The following is a 7,093-nucleotide window of genomic DNA, read 5'->3' as shown; positions in this document are numbered from 1 at the left end:
GCAGAATAAAATACACAAAATCTGTGTAGAATATGTGCAGAAAATATTTGGTGTCCATTTTAAATGAGTTGAACCAGATTTCTATTTATAGATTTTTTCAATATAAACAAAGAACGAATTCTGTACAGATTTTACGAATTATTTAAATTAAGCAGAATTTGTTCGAGGCAGAAAAAAATCTGGCAGAATTAAATCTGGGGAGAACCAAAATGTGAGAATAGAATTCTGTGCAGAATAAAATCTGTTTAATATTAAATTCTGTACAGAAAATTTTCTGTACAAAAAATGTATCCAGGTAGAAAAAGCAAAATAAACAGACCATCAATAAATAACATTTTTTTTATGAAATTTTAAAATGTAAACAATAAAATGTACACAATGAAATATACTGACAGTACCAATATTTTTGTTGTTGTTGAATTGATCACATTATGACAGGGTAAAAATTAAAAAATCACCCCCTATTTTTAGTCTCAATTTAAACAAGATGATTTCATTTATTTCCTGGAGTAGTCTATTTGGAGTGTCACTGCCTTGTTGAAAGAGGTGTCATCTGGCACTGTTTTGCTGTGGTCTTTGCACCACATCCAGACATAACCTATCGGAAAAAAATAAATGTTTACACATTTACATATTTGTATCATTCCCCAACAAGGGCACCGCATAACAGGTTCCAACGCTCGGCTGCGGGTGCAGTTTTGATTAAATAAAAGCTTGTCAGATATATTTATTTTTTTTAGAGACCACAGTGACCTTGACATTTAACCTAGTGACCCAAAAATAAGTGTGCGTGTAGAACTCATCAAGGTGCATCTACATATGAAGTTTCAAAGTTGTAGGTGGAAGCACTTTGATTTTAGAGCAAAATGTCAAGGTTTAAGCACGTCGGAAAGGCTGACGCTGGACGGCGAGCTGGCTATGACAATACCTCAGATTTTCTCCGAAAACAGCCGAGCTAAAAAACTGATACATGGTGAAACCAATTTATTCTAACTACTCAGTTTCAAACAGTAATGCCATACCTGTACTAAAGACATCATACATCAAGTGCCAGCCCAACAAAATTCACTTATAGCACAAACATCCAATTGAATTTCAAACCATTGTTTGATTCTAGTATTAATTAGACCCAAAGTTAAAATGCGATCCCAATAGTTTTTTGGTATTTAGTAAATGTTACTTTGACCTTGATCCGACTTAAACTGCAAACAACTAAATTTTCTACGTTTGCATTATTGTTTGATTTTGTTGGATTATTGGCTGTTGTCAACAGCATATCAACAATATGCCTGTCATATCATTACGTTAACCAACTCAAAGTATCCTGGAATAGCTGGTTTACCAGGACCAAGTGCTTATACCAAACAGTGAAACTAATGTCAGTAAGTTGAGTAACAGACAACTCCACTACTTCATTCAGAGGATTAGGGTGAGAATGGCTGTAAAAAGGATAAAGCTAACACACAATTTGTGTCCAATACCTCCATCCAAGCTAAAGTTAACTTTTTTATGCTCCCCCAAAATTTATTTTGGGGGGAGCATATAGTCGCCGCTTCGTCTGTCCGTCCGTGTGTCCGTCTGTGCACAATTTTTGTCCGGGCTATTTCTCAGCAACTAATGACCGGAATTCAATGAAACTTTATGAGAAGCTTCACTACCAAGAGGAGATGTGTATATTATCAGCGGGTTCTGGTCGGATGATTTTTCACAGAGTTATGGCCCTTTGAAATTTTCCATTAACTGTACATATAGTGCAATTCTTTTCCGGGCTATTTCTCAGCAACTAATGACCAGAATTCAATGAAACTTAATGGGAAGCTTCACTACAAAGAGGACATGTGCATATTATCAGCGGGTTCTGGTCGGATGATTTTTCACAGAGTTATGGCCCTTTGAAATTTTCCATTAACTATACATATAGTGCAATTCCTGTCCGGGCTATTTCTCAGCAACTAATGACCGGAATTCAATGAAACTTTATGGGAAGCTTCATTACCAAGAGGAGATGTGCATATTATCAGCGGGTTCTGGTCGGATGATTTTTTCACAGAGTTATGGCCCTTTGAAATTTTCCATTAACTGTACATATATTGCAATTCTTGTCCGGACTATTTCTCAGCAACTAATGACCGGAATTCAATGAAACTTTATAGGAAGCTTCACTACCAAGAGGAGATGTGCATATTATCAGCGGGTTCTGGCCGGATGATTTTTCACAGAGTTATGGCCCTTTGAAATTTTCCATTAACTGTACATATAGTGCAATTCTTGTCCGGGCTATTTCTCAGCAACTAATGACGGAATTCAATTAAGCTTTATGGGAAGCTTCACTACCAAGAAGAGATGTGCATATTATCAGTGGGTTCTGGCTGAATGATTTTTCACAGAGTTATGGCCTTTTGAAATTTTCTATAAAAAAAAATTTGTCCCCCCAACTACTGTGCCCTCAAGACGTTTCCTTTTATCTGAATATTATATATTGACGGTTTCTTGTTTATTTTTAGTGACACATTTGGGCTCTGTATGCAATCCCTATCTTGGCCTCAATGCAAGGTCATCAATTGAGTCTAGGCAAACTTAAGTTATTGACCAGATATGCCCTACCCGCATTTAATAATCTCATTTTTTATCTTCTTTGAAAACCTGGTCATAAATTTAAATAAAATTCCTACCACTGTTTCATTATGTTAAATACCTAGCAAAAAAAACAAGACAAAATGTACCTTTGCAGGCAGAAATGATGACGGCATCAAGCACAGGCTTTATGTCATGCTTGTTCCCCGCCAGAACCTGACCTCTTGACCGTTCTTGTGTCTCCCTCGGATTTATGGCTGTTTAAAAATAAATGAAAGCACTTCATTCGACTTAACTAAAAAATATATTGTAAGACAGAAGTTGATCTAAATCAAAATCTGTGAACATTGCTAATCAAACGTTAATAATGTATGCTTTATGATGATACAATCAATGTTTATGTCTTGAAAAGACTAATAAAAAAAGACTTTTATGAAAAAAACTTTTACTTTAATACCTTACATACCCGGAACTAAGTTTCACCATCAGGTAAAAGGCAGCACTGCAAAACTTGCGCATTCCAAATCTTTTTATTGTGGTTAAATAATGTTCCATCAGTTGAACCATCTGGAAAATTATAATCATTTATCTTTTTTAACTTGCCTGCTAATGCAAATAAAATGAGGGTCAAAGGAAAATATTGAGCTTACCAGTACCTAAGACCCAAAGTTAAACTCAATTGATTTGTGCAGTTTGTTACTTGTGTTCAGAAGATTTCATTATAGCAATACAAGGAAGAATTACCCTGGTGTCTATGTTTTTGTATGTATAGGAACCATTTCCTAACTTGGCGTATTACCATTAAAACAAATGTTGTTGTTTTTTTAAGATTAGCAAAAGTGCTATTATTTGAAAAAAATGTTCAAAACAAGTTTCATAAAGATTTCTTGTTTCATAAAGATTTGACATTAAATATTTCCACAACAGTGTTTACATGGTAAATGTTTTAGGCACAATGGATAAAAGGCAATCACAAAAGCTTACAATAAGAACAACCTTGTGCATAGGTGATCTAAAAGCCTCCTTAAAAGATCTTATATATACATACATAGACTGACATCATATAGCTCACCATGAGCATTAAGTGCTAAGGTGACTTAAAAAAAAAAGTTCTGCTCAATAACTTGAGTTTGGATTGCGATACTGCATATATCATGTGTATGCAGATTCATTGCTTACATACAGACCTAGCACAGGAATTCATTCGGGGACCAGTCGTTTCAAGGTCAAGGTCATTGTTTCAAAAACTAGGAAACTATGATTTATGCATTATAAGTTGAATATGCACAACCAAAGTTTCAATTTTAAACAAATTTACAAACAAAGCCAAATACTGTCAACAGATTAAATACATATTTTGATGAAAGAAAAAGCAAATTTAAACATACCTCTGGTAATAATAATTCTTTCCTCATCGTCTTCTGCGCCCCATTTCATGGAACATTTTGATTTTCGCTTGAAAACTTCGAATGTCAAGTCTCTGAGATTTTGTCGCACACTTACAAGTGTACTATCCTTTTCAAAGTAGACTAAACCACCTTTTTAAAGTAGACTAAACCAAACATCTTTAAAACCATATATATTACAACACTTTAATAATGTTATGTCTTAATTTCTTAATTGTTCCTATTTATAATGGTATTTTTATTTTTTGTCACAAAATTTGTTATGTTAAAGCACTGGCATTCAAATGAATATTTTCATAAAACGAGAGCCAAGTAAAGTAAATGTGCTGAAATAGGAGTAAATTTATCACACCTGACGCTGGTGTTTGGGTAAACTTGGGTAATTGGATCTCTCTCTATCTTGGATATCATTGAAAATGTCACTGCTGACAAACAGCAGACAAAATGTCCTAGCAATTTTCAATATTTTGTGACAATTTATCCAGCAATAAGCAAAGAATAAAAACTTTGTAAAAATAAATAAACCTTATTTCACTCCATTGTAGATTTTTCTTGAAGCCTGTTGGATTAAATTGTAACTTTCTATGTTCTTTATGGTATGAACAATAAATACTGCTGTTTGTTTTTTTTGCTAATAATATGCTGTATTTTTTGGTCATTTTAACTATTGTATGAATTGAACATAACTGTTAGTTTTCGGTGAATAGAGAAATGTTTCCTGCAATAAACAATAAGAAACTGAAATCAGAAGTCTGTTTCTTAAATTTTACAAGTCCCAATTTGAAATGTTGAATCTAAATTTTTTCTTAGTCCAACATTCTGCCTCATGTTTCTACCAAGTACAGAAATTCTGCCTGGCTAAAATGCAAAGTGCTAAAAATCTGTCTTGTAAAAATTATAAGTGTTAAAATTCTGTCTTGTGTAATAATCTTTACAGATAAAATTCTGCTTCATTGTTATTCTGCTTAGAAAATCTGTACAGATTTCAAGGTATATTCTGTGTCTGTGTCCTCTTTGTACAGAAAAAATGAATTCTGTCTTGATTCTGGGCAGATTTTGTACAGACTCTATACAGAATTTGCATAGAATTTTCGTACAGGCTTGCATCCCTAGTAATAATTCATATGCGGATGTAAAGTACATTGAACAATGGCTGGACACATTGTTACAATATATATGATATTTAAGTGTTGTTCTATTTATGATGTAATATAATGTTTCCTGTGTTTACAAGGTGCAATTGTAACACAGTATCATAAAGAGAAGGAATCAAAAATAAGGTTGTCTGTTAAACATCTTGTTTGGGAGTATAATGTCGATTAGTCCATTTAAAACCGCATCAGTGTCAGACCGGCAAAATAACAAAATAATAAAAAGCCCCGTGGAACCTATCAATGTGCTGAAATATTGTCATAATTTCAAGTGTCTATAAGCATCTCAAATTGCTCATCAAGTGCTGTCAATTATGTCAAGACAAGGCTTGTGTTATCCCCATGTGTCAGTCCTCCTTTTGGCCTTTTTGCGTCATCAATAGTCACCTTGTGAACACTGTATAGGCATCATTTATGACTCAATCTTCATGAAACTTGTCCACAACATGTATCACAATGATATCTTGGATGACTTCACAACTGAATCTCTTGGGGTTTAAAACAAGATCCCTTGATACACTTAAAGTCAAAGCTTCATATTACTCTAAGTAGAAATCTCCTGGAATTAATGTAAGAAAAGCCATCGTTTTATTATGAGTCTACAATACTATAGAGAATAAATACATTGTACTCTATATTGCATACTATATATGCAATTTTAAGTGTTCATTTTTATAACTATTTGTACTTGAATGCAATAGTTGAACAGAAAAAGCTTTGTTAAATATTATTGAGTGCACAGACTTATGTTAACAACTGGAAAAATAATTAAGCTGGCCTGTATCTACATGTATTTCTATGAAGTCAGTCAAGATCCACTACCGGTAATTCAGAAAACGGATGCAATCTTAATTTACTGCTATTTCCAGCCATCCACTATCTAAGTACTCGCAGTCAACAATGATTTGTGATGACCTTGTGTTTTGCTGTAGCTGTCCTATCCAGGGGTTTTGACCTAGATTTTTTACCATTTTTGTATGCAGAGAGAAAATGTATGGCAGATATAATTGCGCACATGTTTATGTTTTGCATGTTCATGTTTTTGCATCTGCCTCCCATGTAAACGTTAGTAGATTTCACGCAAACAATTCGACGATATCTGCCAGGCCCAGGATATTAAATTCATAATTATAATTATGGATGTTTGCGTAGCTATGACTATTTAAAGTAGTTAAGTAATGGAAATATGGCAGTTTATGGACGTAAATATATGTTTGATTTGGAGTGCTGAGATAATGCTGGAACAAGGCTTTTTACAGGACATTTTCCCCATCAGCATACCATTATTTATATATTTTTTTATATTTATTAAAAATGTTTTTTTAAACACATTTTATTTCGTGATTGCATCTACATACAATATAAATATTCACAATAATGTTTTGCAATCAGACATAACACAACGGCAACAATAATATATGTTCTGAATCCAACATATATCTAAAGTTATTTGTGATATTCCACTGATGTAAATCTGGTGTGGTATTTCAATGATGTTAATATTGGTTAGTATGTCACTAATGTAAAGACAGGTTGGTATTCAACTGATGTTAATATGGGTTGGTATTTCACTGATGTCAATATGGCCGGTATTTCACTGATGTAAATATTGGGTGGTATTTCAGATGTCAATATGGCAGGTGTTTCACTGATGTTAATATGGGTTGGTTTTTCACTGATGTCAATATGGCAGGTATTTCACTGATGTAAATATTGGTTGGTATTTCACTCATGTTTTATAACTACTGGGTATATCTCTCTCAATCTTTCACAGTAGGAAGGCTTTAATATGTATATGATTTTACAGATTTTTACCTGAAACATTTTTTGGCATAATAATGGTCCTTTTTATCCCCCGCCAAGGCGGATGGATATAGAAATTGCGTTTTTCTGTCAGTTCGTCAGTTCGTCCATCCGTCTGTCGTAAAACTTGTTAGGGCTATATTAGAAACTATATAAGAT

At 33.6% G+C, this 7,093-nt stretch overlaps 1 long non-coding RNA gene across 1 annotated transcript; it reads right to left on the bottom strand.

Annotated features, from left to right (window-relative positions):
• Nucleotides 1-227: 227 nt before the first annotated feature.
• Nucleotides 228-3,113, bottom strand: LOC127876914 (uncharacterized). Its single transcript, XR_008048146.1, has 3 exons — nucleotides 3,041-3,113; nucleotides 2,724-2,831; nucleotides 228-598 (listed from the first exon to the last, which is right to left on the bottom strand). It is a non-coding gene; the product is annotated as an uncharacterized LOC127876914 (long non-coding RNA).
• Nucleotides 3,114-7,093: the final 3,980 nt, after the last annotated feature.

This window comes from Dreissena polymorpha, chromosome 1 (genome assembly GCF_020536995.1).
Source record: "Dreissena polymorpha isolate Duluth1 chromosome 1, UMN_Dpol_1.0, whole genome shotgun sequence".
Classification (NCBI taxonomy): domain Eukaryota; kingdom Metazoa; phylum Mollusca; class Bivalvia; order Myida; family Dreissenidae; genus Dreissena; species Dreissena polymorpha.
Note: the sequence above shows the minus strand (reverse complement) of the source record. Positions and strands in the feature narration are given on the sequence as shown.